This window comes from Globicephala melas, chromosome 18 (assembly GCF_963455315.2).
Source record: "Globicephala melas chromosome 18, mGloMel1.2, whole genome shotgun sequence".
Taxonomy (NCBI): domain Eukaryota; kingdom Metazoa; phylum Chordata; class Mammalia; order Artiodactyla; family Delphinidae; genus Globicephala; species Globicephala melas.
In genome coordinates this window covers 49,545,558-49,557,423 of record NC_083331.1, presented here as the reverse complement: position 1 = coordinate 49,557,423, position 11,866 = coordinate 49,545,558, and the positions used below count along the sequence as shown (strand labels likewise).

The 11,866-nt window shown below is 41.9% G+C and overlaps 1 pseudogene; it reads right to left on the bottom strand.

The window, feature by feature from the left end:
• Nucleotides 1-7,774: 7,774 nt before the first annotated feature.
• On the bottom strand, nt 7,775-11,237 carry LOC115843035 (WD repeat and SOCS box-containing protein 1 pseudogene; annotated as a pseudogene).
• Between the last annotated feature and the right edge of the window lie 629 nt (nt 11,238-11,866).

Genomic DNA, 11,866 nt, shown 5'->3' with positions numbered 1-11,866 from the left:
AATAATGTCATGATTTAACCTTTTCCACAGCGATTTCTGTGGTTTTATGAAATCAGAGTCACTCATTCAAAGAGAGAAATATTGAATATTTCCATGACATCACTGTGCCTCTGGATGACTGCAGGGCTGGATGGATCAGGCCACGTGCACACACTCACGCAGCTGTGGAAGGAGGTTAACTGTGGGAATAAAAGCAGGGTCTGGCTGAGGGGAAATCAGACCTACATCTGAATCCTAGCTTTGCCAGTTGCTGGCTGCTTGACCTTGGGCAAGCCACCTAACCTTGCTGAGATTTAGGGTCCTTCTGGGTAAAGCATGAATAATGCCCACCTTGCACAGTTTGTTGTGTGGATTACAGGTAACATGTACAACACAGCACCTTGCACACAGCAAGCACTCAATAAATGCTAGCCATTACTGCAACGTACAATACAGGCAACTAAACCCAAACAACATGGAAGGTGTAACTACAGTTGAGAGTCCTCAAACACCCTATCATAAAATCATATTATTGTACCAATTTTTTTAAACTCCTACAAATTTATTTGTATTATAACTTTTCATTGTATACTCCTGCGTGTGAGAGATATGCAAGAACTTCACGGGTTGTATTTGCCTGCCCCCTCGTGGTAAGATAAGCCCACTTCAGGTATGAGGCAAAATACCTCATTTTATTCTTTACCTAGAAACCAGAGGCTGCAGAGGTAAAGCGACCTCCCCAAGGTCACTAAGTACTAAAAGGCAGAATTGGAATCCAGGTCTCGTCACTCCTCTCCATGTTTTTTTCTATCCACCGCAGGGCTGGAGAGGGCTGAGGGAAGTTTAAGCTGGATGTTTAATGAATACAACATAGTGGTCTCCCTTCGCTTCACCTCTCTTAGGCAATAAGGCTATTTTCCTTTGGTAATGAAGGGGTTTAAGTTGCCAGGCCCTCCGGCCACCTGGCTAACCTTCCATGGAGTCAGGCACGATTGTTGTTAAAAAAAAAAAAAAAAAAGGAAGCCTGCAGGGCTTCAGGTGGGGCTGGACTCCCAGGGGCAGAAGCAGCCAAGTCAAAGCATATTAAGAAAATTCTGGGCTTCCCTGGTGGCGCAGTGGTTGAGGGTCCGCCTGCCGATGCAGGGGACGCAGGTTCGTGCCCCGATCCGGGAGGATCCCACATGTCGCGGAGCGGCTGGGCCCGTGAGCCATGGCCGCTGAGCCTGTGCAAAACTTCACGTGAAATCAGCATAATTTATAGATGGGATTTACATATTTTTAAAAATATTTCAAAATTAAAATGACTAGTAACTTATCAGTGAAACTACCAAACCCACCTCCCCTTCACTCTTCACCACCAGACATCTAATAAAGTCACCATCCCAGACTCTGCCGTGTGCATCCCATGGTCTCATGTCACCCCTGTTTGGGGAAATACAACTGCCCAAGATGGGAAATCTGTCTGCCATGGCTTATTGGGTATGCTTTGGAACTCTGTTCTGTTAAGGTATTCTCCCAAACAAATCCCACACTGCTGGACCTCCTTTCCCTTCAATGAACTAAGGGTAGGGCAGAGATATCTTCGCATTCTAGGAGAGGTGGGTTTTCCATGGAGTTTATGGAGCTTAAGGTTCAGGACCCTTACTTGTACAGTAATGTGTCAATGTCGTCATAAGATTTGTAAAGCTTGCAAAAGAAAAATCGTTCAACCCCAATCAGTTAAGGCCTCTGTCTCCTTTCCAGTCCTAATTTCCCTCTGATACATCTCCCCTCTTGTCAGAGGGCAGTGGCGTGGCCGTGGGCATTTGGGGTCTGGCTAAGGGGAGGTGGATCGAAGGGCATGTGACCTGTGTGAGGTGTATCCCTGCGGCTTGCAGTCACTTCTGTGCGTGGTAGTTGCTGTGGTTCACGAAGGGCTTCCAGGAAATGCCCAGCCCTCTCCACGCTGACCCACCCTCCAGCGTCGGGGTGTGAAGACGGGAGGGCAAAAGTCCAACAGAGATATGCATGTGGTTCCACAGCAACCAGTTTTTAAAGTATTCATAGTGGAAATGAACAAAACCAGAATCTTCTCTGTGGAAAATTCTTCCAAATCTTAAAGTTCATATTCCAAAGAAATTTTTGAGATTTTTTCAACTCTGAGAATCTTGAAAATTTACATGGCATAACCAAAAAGAACCAAAAAGAAATTTATAAACTGTCAATAATATTCTGCTCAACGATGTTAAAAGAAAGACTAAATTATCTATTATCTCTATAAAAATATATTATACCACCAGAGTCGTATGAAGAAGTAATCAAAGAGTATGTAGCCAAAACTACAGGAAAAAACTATTTCATAGGTGTGTCGGGCAGTTAATGATGCCTTTATTGGACTTTGATGCTTACACAATTTGTCAACTTTTACAATTTTGTCATTTCTTGGGATTTTTATTCACATATTCACTTTTGTATCTAATTTTATATTCTCTCTTAAAGCGGGTGGCTAATTTTCAGAAGCTTCAGACCCCATCAGTCTGCATCTGCCCCTGATTGTCTCAGTGCCTTATGACCCAATTTCCTCAGAGCATTTATATGCCCTTTCCTCTGGAATAGTCTTACCCTAGAACGTTGCCTGTTTCACTCCCTCACTTCATTCATGTCTCATCTGCTCGAGCTGCTATAACAGAATAACATAGGCTGGTGACTTCTAGTCAACAGAAACTTATTGTTCACAGTTCTGGAAGCTGAGAAATCCAAGATCAAGGTGCTAGTAGATTTGGTGTCTGGGGAGGACCCACTTCCTGGTTCTTACATGGCCGTCTTTTCACTGTGTCCTCACATGGTAGAAAAGACAAGGGATCTCTACGGAGTCTCTTTTATAAGGGCATTAATTCCATTCGTGGGGGGCTCCACTCTCACGACATAATTACCTCCCAAAAGCCCCATCTCCAAATATCATGACGTCGGGCATTAGGATTTAACATAATGAATTTGGGGGAGACAGGAACAATCTATGGTAATTCAGGTGCTTGCTCAGACGTCACCACACTCAGGAATCCCTTCCGGGCCACCGTACCTAAAATAGAACCCCCTTCATTTCCCATCTCTCTCTATCACTTCACACCTCTTATTTCACAGCACTTACCACCTGCCACCTTTGTGTGTAGGATAATATAAGCGCCACAAGAGGGCTGACATGTGTCTCGTTCACGGCTTTATCTGCATTGTTGATATCAGTGCTGTGGATGAAAAATGTCACCTGCCATATCAATAAACAAAGGATGTTGTGGTCATCAAGCAAGCAGCCACTGCAGTCACCACCAATTGTGCACCCGGAGGGGATTCTGGATGGAGAAAAGCAGGCTACTGGCCCTAGTAGTTAGGGTGCATATCAAAGGGATGATTTCAGTGAGCCCAGACTCTTGCATCTTCCCATCCAGAGAAAAGCACTAAATTCATTAACTTAAGATGTCTGGTTTTCCTTCAATTAACAGTAATCTTGCTTTTTTTTTTTCTTTTTTTTGGTCATGCTGCACGTCTTGCAGGATCTCAGTTCCCTGACCAGGGATTGAACCCAGGCCACCATGGCAGTGAAAGCCCAGAATCCTAACGTCTAGGCCACCAGGGAGCTCACAATCTTCTGATGTTCTGACTACTTGGTTTTTGTGGCAACACTTCTGTAACCCTGGCTCCTCCCTTACCTCTTCAGAGAAATCCCTCAGAGCTATCTGAGAGGCTGCCATCCAGGGTTAAGTCCTCAATTTTGTCCACCAAATAAAACAATTCTCACCTTTCAGGTCATATACTGCTTTTCAGTAAACAATGCCTAGCTCATAGTGGGCAATCAAAACATATTTGTGGGTTGAATGAATAAAAATTGTGTGTGTGTGTGGATATAAAGACAGAGATATATGCCCAAATCCACTAAAGAGTTCATCTGCCTGATGGGAAATCTTTGGGCTCAATTAACATTGTAAAAATCCAATTCAAAGGAGGAAGAGGAATCCTCATCTTTCTGTGGGCCCCATGCCTTTGCCCAGTTGTGTCAGTTGCTTTTTTTTTTTTTCCATTTTAACAGGTGATAATCTACCTTCACCCTTCTCAGAGAAGCTCCAGGTGAAAAATCTTAAAACAATAAGAGAATTATTTTAAAAACTGGTAATTTTTAAAGGCAAGACCCAAATGTCTTGGCAGTCACTCGCCTCTCCCACAAAGAGAGTCAGTAATCGTTGCAACGAAATCCCCCAGGCAGATAGTAGGTGGCTCATTAGCTGAGGAAACGTGGAGATGCCTGAGACAGGACAGCTTCTCTAAGCAGGCAGCGCAATCCGGGACAGTCTCCAGGCCGCCGGTTAGTGAGCTGAAGCGTTCCTAAATCTACTCCCGCGCAGAAAAAAAAGCCCTAAAATAGGGTGTAATCATCTGATAGAGAAATAAGGACCTAGATTCTCCACATGGCAACAGCCCGGATTTTCTCCTTATGAAGCAATGATCATTTAAATTTCCTGTTAATCCTTCAGCCGCTCTCCTGTTGGACTTAGCATTGGGGTGTGCCCAGACTGCTAATACTGGACTGATCGGTGATTTAAAAATTAATCAGAAAGTTATCAAACATGAAGGGGAAAGAAAAAAACAAAACAAAAAAACCTGGTGGATTTTTTTTTCCCCATCTTGTGCCAACACTGCCACCTATTGTTAAAAATACATAAAAGGAACGCTGCAAGTAAATCCTTCCAAAGAAATGGGGAATTAGGAACATAGTTGCACTCTCAGCTGTTATTTATTGTTGATTTTCTAAAATTGTGTCAACCCTGTATCATCTCAAAAGCCGAAATCGAGGTTTTAGAAGATTGATTATTTATTCTTTCTTCCAACACTCAGCGTTTGCCATTCAGCTGAAGAGCTAACGTGCATTATCTGTTTCTATTGGCAAAAGCCACTTTCCTAAGGGCATTACGTGAATTGACTTGGGACTGTTCTTGGTCACAAGAAGCTCATGAGATATAGATTATTAGTAATACCCATATTAACTTTGTTTTACACATAACTGAGGCACGGAGAGGGAAAGTAAGTCACTCAAGGTTACACCTCTGGTAAGCAGGGAGCCACAGACCCTGTGACTCGGCACTGTTGTTTTAACCATCACAGCGTCCTGCCCCTCATTCTAAGTGCTAATTGCCATGAAGGTGATACAAAATATTTAGAACACTTGGATCCAACCATCAACAAGTTGGGGGACAAGTAAATACAGCTCTTAATGGAAAAATGCAAAATTCAGGATGAGACCGAGCGCTTTATTTGATCACTAAAGGCTTTTCACAGGGAGATTTGTGTCTCTGAAAGTTCAAGTTTCTACCCCATGTGTATTATAACCAAACAATAGAGTGAGTCCCACTGCTAATGCTCCAATTCTCCAACAGATGTGTGTTTTAGTGCAATTCCCTTCACCTGGAGTAATTTTAAAAATGCATTTAATGTAAAATAGATAGCTAGTGGGAAGCAGCCACATAGCACAGGGAGATCGGTGCTTTGTGACCACCTAGAGGGGTGGGATAGGGCGGGTGGGAGGGAGATGCAAGAGGGAGGAGATATGGGGATGTATGTATATGTATAACTGATTCACTTTGTTATACAGCAGAAACTAACACAGCATTGTAAAGCAGTTATGCTCCAATAAAGATGTTTAAAAAAAGAAGATTTAAGATGGGAAAACCCCAAACAGGACAAGACCTAAGTTCCAGTTCTGGTCTGAGATACTTTACTTCTTTCGGTTTTAGTTGCCAGAACTGTAAACATGTTTATTTTATTTTATTTATTTTTAAATAAATTTAGCTAGTTTTGGCTACGTTGGGTCTTCGTTGCTGCACAAAAATAAAGCCTTTCCTCCCTCAAAATGTTTATTTTTCTAGATATTTTTATGAACACAATATGACTGAATATTCTGATCTTACAAAATATCTTGATTGGTGATACAAAGATTGGAAGATTTTGTTGTGGACTAATGTACAGGCATCCTTGGTGTGCATGGCTGGCACAAAGGGACGGGTGGAAGGAGTTTGACCTTGGCTGGTTTACTGAGTCACACTAAGCAGCTACTCATTGCTCAATGGCATCTACCATTTAGGCAGACGTTTTGTTAAAGATGAGCTTGGGGCTTCCCTGGTGGCGCAGTGGTTGAGAATCTGCCTGCCAATGCAGGGGACACGGGTTCGAGTCCTAGTCTAGGAGGATCCCACGTGCCGCGGAGCAACTAAGCTCGTGCGCCATAGCTACTGAGCCTGTGCGTCTGGAGCCTGTGCTCCGCAATGAGAGGCCGCGACAGAGTGGCCCCTGCTCACTGCAACCAGAGAAAGCCCTCGCACAGAAACAAAGACCCAACACAGTGAAAAAAAAAAAAATATATATATATATATATATTTTTTTTTTTTTTTTTTTTTTTTTGCGGTACTTGGGCCTCTCACTGTTGTGGCCCCTCCCGCTGCGGAGCACAGGCTCCAGACGCGCAGGCTCAGCGGCCATGGCCTACGGGCCCAGCCACAGCAAAAAAAAAAAAAAAAAAAAGATGAGCTAGTTAATTTCCATCCCACTACTTCCACCCACTGAGTCCTCTGCCTTTTGTGTATATTTAAACAAATTGGTTCAAATTCTGCTAAAAATATATCACTTGAAAATACTGTTAAACATTTTAGTTTCTGATGAGAAATGTGTGTAATATTTAGGGGTTTTTTTGCAACAAAACCATATAATAATGGAAACTTTTTACACATTTAATTTTCAAACTGTTCTCTCATAGCATATGTTTCTTTCAAAAGGGGTTATGCATTGTATTTGTTTTTATCACCTTTATTGTACAAGAAGATTATTAAGCTTGTTTTTGTATTTTAAATATATACTAGGAAAACTACCGGCAGCCACCTTGGGAAAAGGTCAACAAATTTGAAACCCCCCCCTTTTTTTTTTTTGCAAAGGAAAATCTGCAGAATATCTTCAACCACTGCCGAAGTAATGAAAACAAAGCCATCAAACGTTGTTGCCATCAAGTAGCAAAAAAATATTTTCATGGTCATTCCCTATCTCATTACAAAATGTTATTTTATTCTAGTAAAGATCTTGTTCTGTTTTTTTTTTTTTTTTTAACAAGTCTTTAATTAAAAAGCTCAACAAGGGGCTTCCCTGGTGGCGCAGTGGTTGAGAGTCCGCCTGCCGATGCAGGGGACACGGGTTCGTGCCCCGGTCCGGGAAGATCCCACATGCCACGGAGCGGCTGGGCCCGTGAGCCACGGTCGCTGGGCCTGCGCGTCCGGAGCCTGTGCTCCGCAACGGGAGAGGCCACAGCAGTGAGAGGTCCGCGTACCGCAAAAAAAAAAAAAAAAAAAAGCTCAACAAAAATATATAATCAAGCATTTTACATAATGCATACATTCTTAATATCTGCAGGTAAGATAAATAACAGAAGGCAAAAACAGATATACTAATTGTATTGCTTCTCTTTGGCAAGTCACCAATATTATCCCCTGCAGAAACATAGGATATGTGTAAAAAATAAACAAAAAGCAAAAATACCCACTACAGTCATAAAATAATTGTCCCTTAGTAGAAACAACAAAATATTTAGCAATAATGCAGTAGACAGATTTTTCAAATAGACTAAAATTTATTACAATACTTTATTTAGACCACAGGGGTGAAAGTAGCCAGCTGCTTTCCAAAATTAAGGCCCACAAGCAGTAGTTAGGGAAAAAGAAAAAAAAAAGACACCCTTTTTTCCTGGTTGTATCCCGGCTACTTTTCATTTAATAATGTCACATTCAAATTCTACCTCTCAGCTGCCACTCTTAAGGAAAACAAAATCCTTCCCTAGACAAAAGCTGTTTTACTTGAACGTCAGTTGTCTGACCACCCCCCAACCAAATACACATTTTGTTACGAGGCATTCAGCTTTCTTAAGTCAGTATTTACCATCTAACTCAGTGTCCCAGAATGAAAACATTCCTTCCACTTTACAGCAAAGATACATATTGTGGCTCTACTGAAGCAATGTATACATGTTGGAACTTAAAATTAGAAAAGCAAAAGCATCCATTCAACACACAGCAGCTTATATCGAAATATATACATGTATGTATATGTTCTCACAGTTACATTTTAGAAAAATATTTACATTTGATATGTTCAGAAATATTTCTCCTAAGGTCTATAAATAATATTTTAGAAGCTCAACTGATAAAAATGCAATACAAGAATGTATCAAATTAAATAAATCTCCTAAACCTTGAAGTCAGTAAAGCTTGAGGTTTGTGTAAAGTGTGTTGTCAGTCCCTAATACTAGGGAAGACAGCATCCTCTAAACACGGTAGGAGGGGAACTCTAAAACTTTGGAAGGAATCGGCAGCTCCTGGACTTCTTGGGTGGGCATCACTCTTCGGATTGATATGCGACATAAATGTTGAAGGCTAGGGACTTGCCTTGGAGTGGCCCCAAAATACACACTTCCATCATGTGTCCCAGCGGCTAAAACACTGCCATCAGTAGAAAAGGCACAGCAAGGACCATTGCTCAAAGGTGTAACTTGTACCGGATAATCCTCATCAATTCTCCAGAACCTCACCATTTTATCATCAGCAAGGCTTGCAACACGCAGTCCATCATGACTAAACGAGACAGATCGTACCCATCGGTCATTTGCTCCTCCAGCAAATATTGGAGTGCGTGGGGAAAACAAGTGCCCAAATTCCATCAGAATGTCTCCAGTGTGTGGATCCCCGATAAAAACTCGAGTATCGTAAGAGGCCATAGCCAGTAATGCTCCATCAGGAGAAAAGTCACAAGCTACAACATCATGGTGATGTCCTTCTAGTTTCCGTATCATGGTATATTTATCCATATTCCAAAGGAAAACTGCCTTACTGGCTCCCACTGAACACAGCATAGAAGTCAGGAGAGAATGCACAGCTGTACACCCAGTTCTGATGGCCCCTCAATACTTTCATCATGTTTCCGTCATCTTTCAGGTCCCACACTCTCAGAGTTTTGTCTCTTGAAGCTGACACCAGGATCAAGCTCCCATCTGGAGCAAAAGTTAAATCTCTGACCACTTCAGTATGACCTACCAAGTTAAGGAGGAGTTTTCCTGTATATACATCCCATATTTTGATACACCCATTGTTTAACCCTGTGGCAAGGAGTAGCTGATCTTGTCCAAATCTGAATCGATGCCATTCTATGTTTACACAGCGACTCTGTTTTTCTGGAACTGAAGATCCAAAAGCAAGACTCCAGACTATATCGCCACAGTCTATAATATGTTCACGAGGCTTATTTTTTTGACCACCATCACTGTTTTGTCCTGACAATCTTAAACTGCTTGAATTGGTGATATTCTTGGTGCCATGCAAGAGAAAGTTCTTAAGGCAAAAGCAACAGTCCAATTTTCACGACCACATTTCTTGTCAAAAGGAGCTGCAGGAGCTAAGAGTTCACCTGTAGTACGTGATCTCACGATCTCTTACTCGTTTACCATCGGGGGAAAGCTGGCAATCTATGGGGCACCGTCTGATTCCGGGGGCGCGATGCGGCGTGACGCGGGCTGGGTCCCTCCCGGTCCCGGGGACGGAGGGGAGGGGCGGGGCGGTCGCGGCGTTTTCTGCTGACCGCCCCGGGAAAGCTCCGGGAGGCCTAGGACCAAACTACGGAGTCAAACACAGACAATAGATGCTGTTCCCTTCCTCGCGCCTACGGACCAAGACGCTTCCCTCCACACAACCGACTGCAGACGAGACACTGGAGCAAGATCTTGTTTTTAAAGAGTAGAAAAGTGATTGCCCAGGGCTGTGGGTGGAGGAAATAGGGAGATGTTGGTAAAAGGGTATAAATTTTCAATTATAAGATGAGTAAGGTCTGAGGATCTAATGTATAATATAGTGACTATAGTTGATAACACTGTATTGTATAGTTGAGATTTGCTAAGGGAGTAGAACTTAAATGTTCTCACCAAATAAAAAGGATAACTGTGTGAGGTGATGGAGGTGTTAATTGACTCCATGGGGGAAATCCTTTCACAATGTACATGTGTATCAAATCAGCCTGTTGTATACTTTAAATATCTGGCAATTTTATGCGTCAATTATACCTCAATAAAGCTGAAAAAAAATCCTGTTTTTTATAAAATGAACCACATTTGCTAATTTCTGACTACAATTTGAGACTAAAACTTGCAATAAATGATGCAGTAAAAATAATATAGTAATATTATAGAGACTCTGTAACTATATTCTGGAATCTCTTTTTTATTCCAAAATAGTCATTCCATCAATGGGTAAATGTACCCAGTTTTACCATAAATTGTTTTTAAATTTATTTATTTTTATTTATTTATTTTTGGCTGCATTGTGTCTTCGTTACTGCACGCGGGCTTTCTCTAGTTGCGGCGAGTAGGGACTACTCTTTGTTGCGGTACACCGGGTCTAGGCACTCGGGCTTCAGTAGCTGTGGCTCGTGGGCTCTAGAGCGCAGGCTCAGTAGTTGTGGCGTATGGGCTTAGTTGCTCCACGGCATGTGGGATCTTCCCAGACCAGGGCTCGAACCCGTGTCCCCTGCATTGGCAGGCGGATTCTTAACCACTGTGCCACCAGGGAAGTCCCTTGTTTTTAATAAACAAGTAACTTACTGTTGAGTATCGGTCTCCTAAAACATTTTAATGGCTCATAAATAGTTCTTTTTGTATTTCATCATTGAAACAATTTAGCAAATATCATAAGCTGAGATATGATGGAGACACCTGTATTATGGAGCAAACGTCTCACACCGAATTATTTGTTCTCATTCTTGTTTCTTCTCTACTTCGGTGATGTTTTCTGTGCCTCTTCCAGCAATATTTGCTGACAAAGGAATATACTTGTGTCAGTTTCCATGTTATTTCCAGTATTTTATTTCAGCCATTTTAACCTCAGTAAGAAGAGCAAGGGGATTTGCCGTTATATGCATCTGCTATTATGTAAGCTCAGAAGATGCTTGTAAACATTTATTACTGTATGTAGTATGTCAAGGAGAGATTAAATCTTACTTGACTTTAAGCATCACTGGAAAATTTGTAGATGTTCTTCTTCGTGTTCCTCATGTTTCTAAAAATCTTGCTTGCAAAGTGATGACATAAATAAATTGTAATATATCACAACATGCCAAATGAAGAAACCATTGCGGGGTGGGGTGCTCATTCAGCCCTCAGGACATCTACGTACTACACTACGCGTTCTGCACTGCACGTGACTAACAGCCATAACGACAAGCGTGTCTGTGCCAACCCTTCTATGAAATACCAGAAATGCTTAAAATGTTTCTTTTCAAATATAAAAACACATACAAATAAATTTTCTAATATGTTCTTCATACAGCACAATGGATCATCTTGCCCATCATTGTAGAGACTGCTCCCAAAGAAATGAGGCAAAACGGGCAACGCAGAGGTCACTGGAACCACCACTATCCCACTGAAAATTAAGCCTACTGAGTCGACAAATGTCATTTTATTACACCTTTTAGTGATGAGCACACATTTATAAATATTATTTGAGAAAAAACTTTAACATTTTTAGTCAGAATCATCCTAATGATCTCTTTTTAAATAGTGGCAAAAGGGGAGAATACTAACTCCTGGTTTTAGTTGGTAAATATCAAAGTGACTGTGGTATGCCAAATAATGTTCCCATCCTAATCCCTGGAAGCTGTATGTTTCCTTATGTGAAAGAGGGACTTTGCAGATTTGATTCAGGATCTAGGGGCAGAGAGGACCTTTGGTTGACAGAGCAGACCTGTTGACCCAAAGAGATGACCTGCCTGAGATGAAGGGATGAGGGCTGAAGCTGAACACTGGGTGACCTGTGCTGCATGGTCCTTCAAGCCATGGATC